Source organism: Motacilla alba, chromosome 6, assembly GCF_015832195.1.
Source record: "Motacilla alba alba isolate MOTALB_02 chromosome 6, Motacilla_alba_V1.0_pri, whole genome shotgun sequence".
Classification (NCBI taxonomy): domain Eukaryota; kingdom Metazoa; phylum Chordata; class Aves; order Passeriformes; family Motacillidae; genus Motacilla; species Motacilla alba.
In genome coordinates, this window is record NC_052021.1 from 7,707,261 (window position 1) to 7,720,765 (window position 13,505).

Here is a 13,505-nt window from a genome sequence, read left to right on the forward strand (position 1 = left end):
TGATTTCAGCAGTGCAGTGTAAGTAATGATGAGGAATGAAATAATTTATATTTTCTCATGTAACAATGTGAAGCTTCAAAAAAATATTTTCATTAAAAAAAGACTTCAATATCTTGTCAGAACAATAAACCCATTCTCTTAAAGGTCAGCTATTACACTTTCAGAGGAAAAAAAAAGAATAATCTTCTTAATCCTAAGTGACTACTTCAAATGAGACAATAAATGACTTGTTTCTTTCCATCCTTCTACATATATTATCAGCAAAAATATTAATGAAAAGCAACTCCAGTGAAAAACTCTCTGAGGGTTTTTTAAATGTGGATCTATTCAGCACAGAATAACAAATGTATCTGTGTGGTCAACAGAGTGAACGTATTTGCAGGAAACAATTGTGCAGAAGGAGTAAGTGATCAGTAGGAAGGAAAAAACTTGCATGTTGCGTAATATTTCTATATGAAATACATTTGAACATGAGTCCTTCTATATGCAGGTGAGCCTTTGTTCAATCATGAAAAGCTGCTTTACAGTTTATTTTAATAATTAAATTTCATAAAGCAAACAATCTACTCCCTCGTGCTTCCTGTACTGCGGTGAGCTCCACTTCTTGGGCACCTGGTCAGCTGCACTTGGGCACAAATCCCAAAAGCAGTTCCTTGGGAAGATAAATTTCATCACCCAGCACTCAGGTGAGCAAAACTGATCTTGCATGGGAGGGGAGGGGTGGGGAGGGAAGGTATGTCTGGGCATGTAATGCTAGAAAAGAAAGGTGGAGATTTACCATGGTTTGATTATTTTCCTATACATTTCTCAATTTGTGGAATGTTATTGCAGAAGAGTTTCTTGCTTCTGCTCTGTTCAGGAATCCAAACAATTTAAATATTCATGTCCATATTACAACACTGCAAAATCTAATTTATTTTTTTAAATAAATAAATTGTTTAAGTCACAAGGGAGATGTCAAGAGGTTTTAATACCGCAAGGTCCTTTTCTGACTATTTAAGAAAACTTCATTTTAAGCACTGTGCAGTCAATCTCTGAAGGAAAGTTCTTAAAGACTAATCCTTCATAAATTAAACTTTTATGAAATCCATTTCTTGCTCTTATTAAATAACTCTTTCAGGTGTAATTCTCAAACTGAATGCAAGCCTACTAGTGTCAAGAGAAAACTGAGCAAACAGAAGCAGTTGTGAATATGTACTCTAGATAATCAGTGTGTGTATAAAACAAAATGATACATTCTTTCAAGAAAATCTAGAAATTCCACCAAGTTTGCAAACTAGAGATCACCTCAACTGTATAAAATCTTTACCAGTGCTGGATATCCATTGCATTAAATTGTGTAAATCCCTGATGTAGAGGAAGTGACAGTTTCTAACACTAAGAAAATTATATACAAGCAGATTAAAAGAAAATACCAACAGAAAGCCCTTGAGAAAAATTCTGAGCAAAACCTTTACACTAGAAACTAGGCTGAAGCCAAACCAGGATAATTCCAATTTTAAAATAGGAATGCACACACTTCCAAATGCCAGAGGATTAAATTGAGGGATGGAAGGTGCACTTCATCTACTTCACACGATAGCATTAATAAGATTGTTTACTTGAAATAACAGACATTTTATAAGGAAAACCCTTCCTGGTGGTCATCAGGGAAGAAAATGTCATTGGATATTTTCGTTCATGGCACTGAGCAGACATTTTCAAACAAGTTTCCATAATGACCAACTCCTCCCTAAAAAGGCAATAACTCATTTGGAGCCCATCCCTGGGTTACCATGGCTGGAGCAGTTTCCTACAACTATTGAACTTAAAATTCAGTTTTTATCAATACCAACTCCTTGCCCTTTTCTTATACAGCTGCTCAGAATTGTAAGAATCACTAGCACTCTGAATAATCCTGAGTAACATCTGCTTGATCTGTCTGAAATGACTGACACCTTCAGCAGTGCTGTCCCTCACTGGTCACCTGTTTTCCCACATAGCTGTGAGTTCACTAAACAGTGGGTTGCTCTGCATTCTCAATGGAGAACATATTCTCATGTGAACATTGGCCATTTGTTTCTCTCGTTTTTCTATTTGTGTTTATAACTCCATTTAAAAACCAGCCAAATGAAAAAGAAATCCAAACCAGAATCATCTTATCCTACAAAAGCTCATTATCTATACAAATGTGTGTTGAAGTCCTTACAGTAACTCTACACATCCAAAGACACTATATGAAGTAGGTGGTTTTGTTCTTGACACCACCTTAAAAAAACTTAGGAAGTTTACCCTCTCATGATGTGAGCTGCCATGCCTGTATGATTTGTCTCTGTTTACTACAGCATTCCACTTCTACCAAGCTTTTGATGTAACTTATTTCTATATTCTGACTTAAACTGAGCATTTATTTTCAAGCCCTTTTTTTGTTTGTTGATACGTGCAGTATTTGTTTCTTGTCTGGTTTTAGGTGCTGTGATTGACAGGGGCTATTTACTTGTAATAGAGTTTGCTATTCCCTCACAAATTTATTATAGTCTATCATTTTAAATCCTGGGATTACAGGATTTTCATTATTTCAACCGCTTGTGTGTGTCACTTAGATTTCTGAAGTCTTCCATGCACAATGGCTTTTCCTGTTTGAAAAAGAAATGCCTCTAAGCCTTGGAGAAGTATGCCGCCAGAATAACTACAGCCAACCATGTTTGGCTGAGGTGAAGCCCATCTTTCTTGCAAACAATTTCCCCAAATGCTGTCCCGCTTCCTAGGAGAGCTAAACTCTGCATCCTAATGCTACCTTTTCAACTCTGTATCCCCCTGTACTGCCTAGCCTTGGCTCTGCAGATGGTCACACCCTGGGTCCCTCCGTGAGAGCACCCTTGGCATGAGGGCGCAGATCTCAACATGATTCTCACCACCAGCCTTTCTCTCCCCTCCATCTCAGCAGCACAACTGTCACAGACAGAAATGGAAACACAATCAAATGCTTGGATGTCTTCATAGCAGAGTTTAAAAAAAATGAGAAGGTGAGGCCTCTCTGATCTAAAAAGCTGCTGGCATAGCAACAGCAGAGAGGGAAATTGGTGTGGAATGTTTTTCAGCAGCAAATCATTATTTTTAAGGAGTCTAAGGGCGACCCTTCCCTGCTTAGTAGGCTCCTTGACAGATGGCTGTCTGTAAGGGAGGAGAAAAACTGGTTCTTTGGCAATTCGGAATTAAAATTTCCAAAGTCTCCCACAAAAATTGGATTTTCAGCAGATGATGAGGCAACTTCAGATCTGAGCATGAAATGCTAATTGAAAACAAGGTCAAGGTGACTCACATCTTTACAATAAAACAGCACATGTTCATTAAATATTAAATGAAAATATTGGCAAACAATCTTGATGCTGTATTTTTAAGAAACTGGAAAAGTTACAGACTGAAGAAATGAATTGGAGATAATTTAATGTTTATGGATTTCAGTAAGAAAGCTGATACACTGCTGTTTGAGATCCTGAGGGAAACCATTAATTAAGTTGGCTTGCTCTGAAATGCAGTTAAATTGATACAAAGCAGACTACAGAGCTTCAGAAAAAAAAAATAAAAAAGTATAATCATAAACTAGAGTCCTCCCAGCATCTATTTAAGCTTTGACAGAGCAAGGGAAGGTCCTTCAGACTCTGCATGAGGGAACTGAATAGCCAGGTTGGGAGAAGCTTTCCTTTTCAAGCAGACATGGTGCTAAATACCCAAGAAGCTGCTGAAAATGACAGAAAGACCTCGAGATGGCAGAGCTAATGAAGCAAGGTTTGGGACCCTGCCTGCACTACCGTGTCTAGGAAACAGGGAATCTGACTGGAACTCGGCAGTCTTCAAAAACAGCGACAGCAAAAACGCTCTGGCTGTGACACCAGAGAGCAAATTACACTGCAGTGCACAGGAGATGCTATGGCCAAGTAACTCAGAAACTGGGCAGCTACAGTTACCTTATTTTAAGGATTGCTGTGTCCAGGATCACCAGCTAATGTTGTTGATATTTCCTGCTTCATGTATGCAACATCCAACACCTTCCCTAGCACACGAGTCCATCTCTCAGACAAATGGATCTCTGAGTGCGAGCCCACGCAGCTGTCACTGACCTCGCAGTCAGCTCTCGGGCTGCCAACACTCAGCTGTCTGTCACACACACTCAGCAGCCAAAAGGCAAATCATTGGAGAACAAATGGGTGAACTCAGCTATTCGTACAAGCCCCAAACATCTGGAGACTGGTTTATTGCTGAACTGCAGCTGAGTCTGTGCCTGAGCTGGGTACAGATTGGGAAGTCCATGAAAATGGGTTTTCCTATCAAAGTTGCAAAATATTTGTTTTGCAGGCACAGCAGAAGGTGAAGGTGGGAAAAATATTTTCATAATTTTGGGACTCTATTCTCTAGCTAGAAGAAAATGGGGAAATACAGAAACAGCTAAATGGGAAATGAAGACTATGCTTGCCCCTTCCCAACTTTAAACTGCATTTTCTATGATTATGAGAGAGGCTTATGCTGGCCTAAACTCTATTTGAGTTTTAAGTCTTTAGCATACGTTTAACACAAAGATTTCTCCTGAGTGAAGAAGTTATACAGTTCTGCCCTTGTTGGTGGATTTTGTGTTCCCAATCTATGCTCCAAAGCCTCTGACACCCATTCACAGCACACTGGCAGAATGGTGGGAACTGCAACCCCTATGGAGTTGCCTATTGGACTTTCCATCCACATCTTTGCTAGAAACCACCAGTCTGGAGCACGGCAGCCCTTGCTTCCCAAACAGACCCGTGCTGTGCCCTCCCCACAGGGTCCAATGCCACCGAGGACTTTGGGCCAGTTTCCGTGCTTCAGTGGAAGAGCCTGTCTGTAAAGGGCAGCGCGTCAGCTGCCTGGGCTGCAAAACTTCCTCGATTCCCACAGCTGCCTGAGGAGACAATCACAACAGCCAGGTTCACTCCTCTGGGAAGGTTTTCCCCAATAGCCTCACCAGTGAGGAAAAGGAGAAGCAACAGCCTCCCTGTCTCCCTCCACACCAGGGCCATGGCAGCCACCAGTGCTGTGGCAGTCAACTCCCTCCACTGAGAGAATCGTACCTTGGCAAGCTTGGCTTTGATGACCAGATTAATTTCAGCCACTTGTCTCTCTGAATGTTTAAATACTGTATGGAAACCTTTAGAGTGTTCCAAACTTTTATTAACAATATTCTTCTAATGGGTTTTCATAAGAACTGAGAAACGATTGCTATTAAGACATCTGTAAACAGCTTATTCCTTATCCTCGGGATATAATTCATTCCTAGTGCATGCAGGAATGTGGCACCAGGTCCAACATATGGGGGAAACTGGATAAAAACCAAATAGATCAGAAATATTGTTTTTGAGCGTGATAATGTTTGTACAATATTCACACAGGATTTTTGTGTAGTTATTTTTCTTTTTCATTTTTGCAAGGCTCATACAATTTCAATTATTCAGAGTATTTCAAGGGAAGTAAAATGCGTTAAAGAGACTATTACCAAAGCCCTGATGAAACACAGTGTTTTGCACTCTCAGCTCTATTATGAATGACAATAAAACTGTCCTGGCTGATAACATGGGAATTTGTTCCATCCTTGACATAGTTTCTGGAAGTGCAGCAACAGACCAACATGTTTTCATTGTTAACAGTAAATGTTTTCAGAAGCTGTGAGATTAACACATTACTGCAGTGCCCAATTCACAAAAATCTCAAGTTAAAAAGATCTCAGGCTTCAGATTTGCTCTGAGACATCACAAACACCACTACACTTGTTCTCAGCAATGGGTCTGCACTCAGTCCTGGACCACAGCCCACATCCAGTGACAAAGTGCTACCACATTGGATGCAGGGGCTCTAAGGCATATTTGCTTTATAAGCGAGTACATTTGTTCCTGTCTGCTCAGGAGCTGCTGCTGCTCAGGTCTAAGGTAGAAAGCTCAGCAAATGCACCTGCAGCAAGTGCAGCTCCAAAGAAAATCACCAGTGAGATATGTGTAACTGGATTTAAGTTCCTCACATCTTTATCCCATAGGTGAGAAAAACCTGTCAGAACTTTCTGTGCCTTTACAGGCCTTCAAATCCTTCAAACAGTTGTGCAAGGAGCAAGAAGTTCACAATGAAGCAAGCTGCTCTGTATCTAAGGGGCTCAGATTGAAAGGCAAACACAAATATCTTGATGATATTGCTCCTCAAGGAAAAATCTGCTCAGTAAGAGTCCATTCCCAGCTCCTAAAGTGACACTTGATACAGATTTTAAGCAGAGAAAAAGTTCTAGGTGCCCAAATTCCCAAGTTTTTGTTTCACTTAAGTTTCAAAACAATGTATGTTTTTATGCATGCCTGTTTGAAAAAGTCTCCATTAAAAAAGAAAAAAAAAAACAACACAAACCACCACTCAGTTCTGCAATGTCTGTTCATTCAAAATTATTTTGTAAATTGCAGTAACATACTCGATTGCTGAAATTTCATGCCAATGGTTTAGTCAAGTTGTCATTCTCCAAACATGTACTGGCTGAACAGTTTTGGGAATGAATATCAGGAAACTCAAACTGAGATGAAGGGAACTGAAAAACTCAAGCCTAAATTCTTGGATTTACTGAGGGTGGTTTATTTTCATTTTTGGGATTAATTTTTTTTAATGTAAAACCTTTGTTAGCTTATTAAATGCAATGACTTATTACATTAAATTTTATTCTGTTGCCTCTTCATGATAAGGATGATAAAGCAACGGAAATCCAGGCTTGGATGAGAAAACCCTCTTATCTTTTATCACCAACACCTTCTAAAAAAAGTGAGTTCATTACTATGGAGACAAATCCCACTTCTTCCTGGGAATTAAGTGTCTACATGTCTTGAAAGCTGTCTGGCAAATTTCACACCTAAGCAGAACTGAGAACAGATTTTTTTTTTAATTTCCTGCTTTACAAAGAAAAAAAACCACCCAAACTGTCCTTATATCCATTAGTTGAACACTTTATCTCATCTATTTTCAGGTAACTTTACCTGGTCAGAAGGCCACCAGGAAGGTGGGGGAAAGAGTGATGTAAGTGGCATATGAGATGCATTAAAATATATGAGATGGAGGTCTTTTCATCCGCGTGGATGTTCCCTGGAACCCGGTAATTTGCCTTTTATTATATGGGCACTCTGAATTGTTGCAATAGGGATTTAAGAACATATTTAACTTTTGCTCAAAGGACTTGAATAAATGCTTGAATTGGTGCCAGATTTTAATCTTTCTTCAACCTGTAAATGCTGGTAGGAGACCTGTTGCACCACAGGATTTAAAGAGCACTGAAGGATTTGCCCCTCTCCCAGGTGAATTGCAGCCATGTGGTACCTGGCAGCCTCTTGCCTTAACAAAACACCCACGGCCTGTAACCAAAACTCTGCCCTGCACTTCTGCAATGAATCAGCTTGGAAAGCACATGGGGAGGGCACGAGGAAAGGAGGAACAAAAACCAGCAGGGGACGTATTTTCCTTTTGACAGTAGCTGTCCACCACATCTCATCCTAAGACCAAAACTTTGAATTTTCTGGGAACACAGAAGCCACTGGCAAGCTCTTGCCTGCAGCTCTGTCACTTGCTCTAAGCTAAATAGCCTGTAGGTTTTGGTCCTTGCTGCTGCACTGTCAGTGAACCATGACTTTTATTTACAGCCCAAGGATGCAACTGGAGTTGAGAACATTTGAGAGAGCTCAGAGGACTGAGCTCTCAGATTTTCTCCACTCTGAGTCAGTTAAAATCCCTTATCGATGTTGTGCTCTATGAATGTCAGTCAATAGGTTGCAAAAACAACACTGAAATATTAAATGTCATGTCCAGATGTCGATCAGATGCTTTGCCAAGCTGTGGTAATCTCCAACGCAAATGTGGACAGCAGAAGCACACAGCACTGTAGCCTGAGCACAGTCTCAGCTGCAAGGGACCTGGCCCCATTAGAAACTATTCAGGTGGACAAATATTGGAAGTGTGACTGCAGTTTTGGATAGATGGGATAAAATGATCAAAGGAGAACAGACCTTTGCAAACCCAAGATAGTGGGGTCAGGTTCTTGGAAAACAACCTCCTTTATGATGTGCCACTCACTTCTGCTTTGTCTTAATTTAGGTGCGAAACAAATCCAGCCACTATTGAGTACTGAGGCAAGAGCTCATTTTTTTTGGAGCAAACTGAGAAAGGGAAAAGGTTTTCTCAGATTCTGGAAGCTCCAGGTTTCTGCAGATAGAGGTCAAGAGAGCCCAACTGATAAATTCAAGGGCATGTTTCTATCAGCTCCTCAACGGGTGCTGCCTTTCCCCTCTCACATCAGCCCTCTCCCCCTGTGCTTTCCCCTCTGGCATGAGGGGGACACAGATGTGCAGCTCTGCAGGGCAGGAGCCCAGCTGTCCCCTGGGGCTGGGCTGGCCCTGCAAGCACAACACCTCCACACCCTTTGTTATGCTGTCAGAAATCAATACCAAGTAGTGCTGTGCCTGCAGCCTTGTGATGGAAAAATAATTTAAAAACAACAGAAAAAAATCAATAGTCTAACAGACCCTGGCCAGTCCTGGTCTGCTGAAGAATAGAGGCAGAGAGAAGAGCTCAAGCACAAAGAAGCCACAGTGCAAAATTTACATTTTTGCACTAAGCAAAGCAGCGGGTGCACTCAGAAAGAAGCCCTGCTTTGAGAAAGGCCAAATATCAACAAACCTCAGCACCCAACACCAGGAAAATTGTCACAGACCAGCACTGGTAAGGAATAGTATGACAAAGCTGGCTGCAAAATCATCTGCTTTACTGACAGCACTTTAGAGAGGCACCTAAGACAAATATTAAGACAAAATGAACCCTAATGGAACAAAGCATTAGAGTTCAAATTTAATTGGCTCCCTAACAAGAGCAGATGCATACTGGGACCAGTTTCATTGGTGAGAAAAGGTTAAAATTTTTCCCCACTCATATTTTTCATTTGTTCCTTAGAGGTTGAAATAACCATACAGACTTCATAGTGACGTTTCATCTAGAGCATAGGAGCAAGAGGTTATGTGCTGTCCTTCCTCAAAAGCATCATGATGTTTTTGTCTGGAAAGGCAAGTGGCCCCAGGGGCTGAAGAGACCCAGATGGGCAGTAGCTCAAACTCCAGAGGTTCCTCTCTTGCCTAGCCAGCAAACCAATGCCAGAAACCAGAGTTACTCTTCGCAGTTCTCATTGAAAATGGGGTAAAGCTTTGCTCTTGTTGTGGTGAGAGTGTGCAGCTCTGCTGATGGCAGGGCTCAGTGTGTTCTTGAGGAGCTGCTGGTTTTTCTCCTGTGTCCAAAGTCCTCTGTTTATTTTGAAACAGCAACAAAGTCTCTGCTGCTCTCCAGACAATGCTGTTGCTGTGTCAGTACAAAACATTCCCCCCTCCTCTGTGTCTGTCTGGCCACCCTTCCCTGCCTCTGCCTGTCTGTGTGTGACGGGTGGGAGGAGAGCGATTTCCTTTTGCAAAATTACCCCTCTAAATCCTTACCTCAGTTGTTTCTGGAGCAGCCCAATGCTGCATTCCTCTTCCAGCCACACGTGTCTGCTGATTCCCAAACTATGGGTTCCTTTTCTGGTCTGTGAGCATAACCCCAGAGCACAACGCACTGCCTGCACTGTCCCAACTGCTCAACGTCAACCAGCTCTTTGGGCTGGCAGGAACTTCTCCAGTTGTTCCCCAGAGTGCACAGAAAGAACCCTTCTGAAGGTGAAGGTCAGTGATTTTACATGCTACGTGAATGTTTTCTCCTTATGTTCCTAAAATCATTCCACATTAAAAAAAAACAACCAAACCACAACAAAAACAAAACAAAACCCTTTCACAAGAGCAATTTCAACCCATTATGTATTTCCAGTGCTAAGCTTGTGGGTGTTTTACCAAGGCAGAGATCAGAGCCCCAGTTAAGGAAGGCTGGCAGAGCTGCCAAGCCCTGTAAAAAGCCGTAAATGAGCAAACAAAATTACTGGTGCATTTTTCAAATGACAGAAGCAAGACAAGAGCATTTAAATGACTTGGAGAAAGGTAAAGTAATTGAGATTTCTGTCTCAGCAAAACCAACGTGAAAAATCCTCCATAAGAGTCAGGGTGTATCACTTGCAGTCTCTTTTCGATACTAGATCACAAGACACGTTCTACTCTTTATCACTTTCCATACAGTTACTTAAATTATAAGTGAACCAAAGCTAAAGCTCAAGGGAAAAAATTGCAACAGCTGTCTGCATGTATTGGCCAGAGGGACAGCGAAAAAACTGAGCCTTTCCAGAGCAAAACATGTGAGCTGGGCCAGAGCATGGAGTCCCTGTATTGGGCCACGTTGGGCAGCAACACATCCCAAAGGCCCATAACTGCTGATGTGGAATTTACATACATCACTTACACACCACTCCCTAAATCACCCTTGCTGGAAGGAGACACCACACTGTTACCCAAAATCTAGGCAGCAAAGGGCAAAACACTGCATGTGAATATTTTTGGAGTTATTTTTCAGAGCAAATTTTTTTAATATATCTCATCATAGCAAAAGAACGATTCCAAGGTTTTTTAGGGATGGGTTGGCTTTTACCCAGGTTGCCAGGATTCTGACTGCTGTTGGGTGCAAATTGGCATGCAGAGCTCCTTTCCGGTCTTCTCCACGGCTGGCCTGTGTTTGTCCACAGCTCTGCCCTCATGACCCTGCCACTGAGGTCAGGCCCTTTTTGGGAACCCTCCCCATGTGGGGCTCCTTGTCCTTAAGGATGAAGTCTGCAGCAGGAGGGCATGTCACCTCCACACCTGCAGGCTTGCAGCCATTGTTAGCAAAACCTTTCAGGACCTCCCATTTGCACAGACAGCATAAGAAGAAACACCTGTGCACCCTTAGCTGATGGGATAACCTGTGCAGCATCCTCTGCCCACAAGAGCCTCACAAAGCCTCCACATGGCCAGCCTTTTTCCCAGTTGCTCGCAGGTACCAAGGGACAGTGGGATGCTGCTCCGTTGAGGGTTTGCAGCCCTGGAGAAAACCCAGAGCAGGCAGGGCCAGACTTCATCTATCTTCACCGGCACAGCACAGCCCATCCTCCCCTCAGCAATGGCAACAGGAGAAATTCAGCACGGAGAAATGCTAAACCCCAGCCAAAACCAAAAGCCAACAGAGCAGGCAGCCAGCAGGGTCCTGCAAGTATGCAATACGTGGCAGCATGCTGTGTTTTATTAAACACCAAGCACCTCGCAACAGAAGAACGGTCTCCAAAACGTTAATTTCCCTGCAGTTGATTAACTGTCCAGCATCCAGACTCACATTACCTCCGAGACTGAGCACGCGTGGGAGGGAAACTGGCAGCAACCGCCGGGAGCGAGTGCCAGTGTGCAATGGTGAAGTGCTCTCACACCACATTTGGGATTAGTGCATTCCTTGGGGAGCTGCCAAATACTCCCCCTGCCCCCCCGCCTAAGTTTTCCCTTCTTTTTTGATGGATGCGGATTAGGATGAGAGGAAGTGGGTGCCTGTTTGATTTTCAGTTGGATGCTGCTGCCCTGATCTTTTCAGGAGGCTGATGGATACAGACGTGCTGCCCACCCCCGAACGCTTGCGTGCAAGGCTCTCCGGAGCCTCCCAGCTGCAAACACCTCTTTTTAATAGAAGTGCCCCCTCTTCAGAGCTGCCTTGCCATGAATTTGAACACGGAAAGACCCCTCTCAGATAGCAGAATTTTAATTTTGTTGTTGTTGCTCGTTTCACTCTGCGAACAGGAAAGGCACCAAGCTGTCCCTGCCTCACAGAGCATGTGGCTGCCACACACAAATGTCAGCCCCAGCAACAGGAACAATCTTGTTCCCGTAAGTCAACAAACAATGTTTAGAAAGGTCTGAGCTGTGGGAGGATTTCCTAACGTAATACAAGTCACAGACTTAAAACACATGTCTGCTCTGGTGAATTTAATAAAGCAACAAGCCTGTGTAGGAAAAAAGATACAAGAAAACAAGAACTTTCTCCTGATGACTTCATCCCACAGGGTCAACAATAAATCAAGGGCAGCATTTGTTGGGAAGGGGAAGCTCTGGAGATTTCTTTGAGAACTTTAAAGGAAACTGCTAGTGTTCAATAACAAAATCAACACTTTTCCTATAAAAAATAGAAAAGAAAAGAAAAATCCATCATTTTCCCAGCATTATACCATGAGAGCATCACTCATGAATAGAATGTTGTATCATCAAGGAAGGAGCATGGCCTGAGTCACTGGAGCATTTGTTTCACCTCTTTTTTACAGCATGAGCAACACAGATACATGTCGATAACATTGCTTCCCCACACACCATATTCACCCATGTGTTTTGCTCAGGCAATGCTAGGGGAGAACAACAAATGGGGTTAACTTTTTTAAACATAAAAAGAAAAAAGCTCCCCACAAAAGCCCCCAGACCATAGACCTCAAACCCCACTAGGCCAAGAGATTGGAGAAGCTACATTACAGTTACAGCAGCAATGGCAATTTGCCCCTGCCTGTAAAACTGGCAGAGAGGGATGGACACCCAAAAAAGGGTCACTGGACTGCCCCAGGCAGGCACCCGGACTGTGGTTACCTCACATGCACTCAGAATAAAAAATGGCATTTAGAAAATCAAATGGCGGATCTTTTTTCCATGTTCTCCAAATAGCTATCAAAATGAAAGCTGATCCTGTTGTGTGGAAACCTCTGAGTAATCTGCTGGAGCCAAGAGGAAATCCTAGGGGATATTCGTGGCTCTTGGCAGCACAGTCCTGGACCAGCTGGACCTTGACCTACCCCAGTGCAGCTGTTCCCAGGTATGCCACTGCCTGCTTCTACCAAGCAGGGCTTTACAAAGTTGATTTTTTTTTTGTATATACAGCTGTATGTACTAAAAATAAAATTCATTTAAATAAAATAGTGCATATTTGTGCAGTACATTGCATTTAAAAAAGTTTTAGCTCTCCTCTTTGTACTGCTTGGGAGCACAAATACTTTTGTCATGTATTGCCAGGACGATCTTCCTCTGCAAATTCAGGTCTCCCAAAATGAACGGTCTGCTAATCTTTTAAATTTAAAACAAGTCAAAAAGTAGCACATTGTAGAAACCTGCATCAAAATCCCACATTCCCACATGCATGCAAACAATCCCTTTCAGTGGTTCAAGACAACAAAGCCAAAGCCCCCAAACACTTTCATTAACTCTCGCAATCAGCTTTTATCACAACACTTAATCTACCTTAAGCTTTTGTACAAACAGGAGATGCACGAAACCTCCCATCTCCAGTACAACATTCAAATCAAAATTCACCACTGAGAAGAGCAGGGATAAATACACCCAGAACACCGACAACTCCCTGTGATTTCTCCCTGTGACCACAGCTAAAGTTATTTAGAACACAATACAACATTCACAGAAATAAAACATTACTCACTGGCTCTCTAGCCTCAAGCCTTTATCAGCCTTCTCAAAGTTCAGAAATCATGTGCTCAAAGACAAAAAATGAAGCAGCTGTTACTGAAATTTCAC

At 42.4% G+C, this 13,505-nt stretch overlaps 1 protein-coding gene across 1 annotated transcript in view; it reads right to left on the reverse strand.

Moving 5' to 3' along the window:
* Positions 1-13,505, reverse strand: part of PHYHIPL (phytanoyl-CoA 2-hydroxylase interacting protein like) — a 123,935-nt gene extending 110,430 nt beyond the window's left edge. The window contains exon 1 of the mRNA XM_038140041.1: positions 13,411-13,505. The gene's annotated coding sequence lies outside the window, so the exon portion shown is untranslated. The remainder of the gene's footprint in view (positions 1-13,410) is intronic.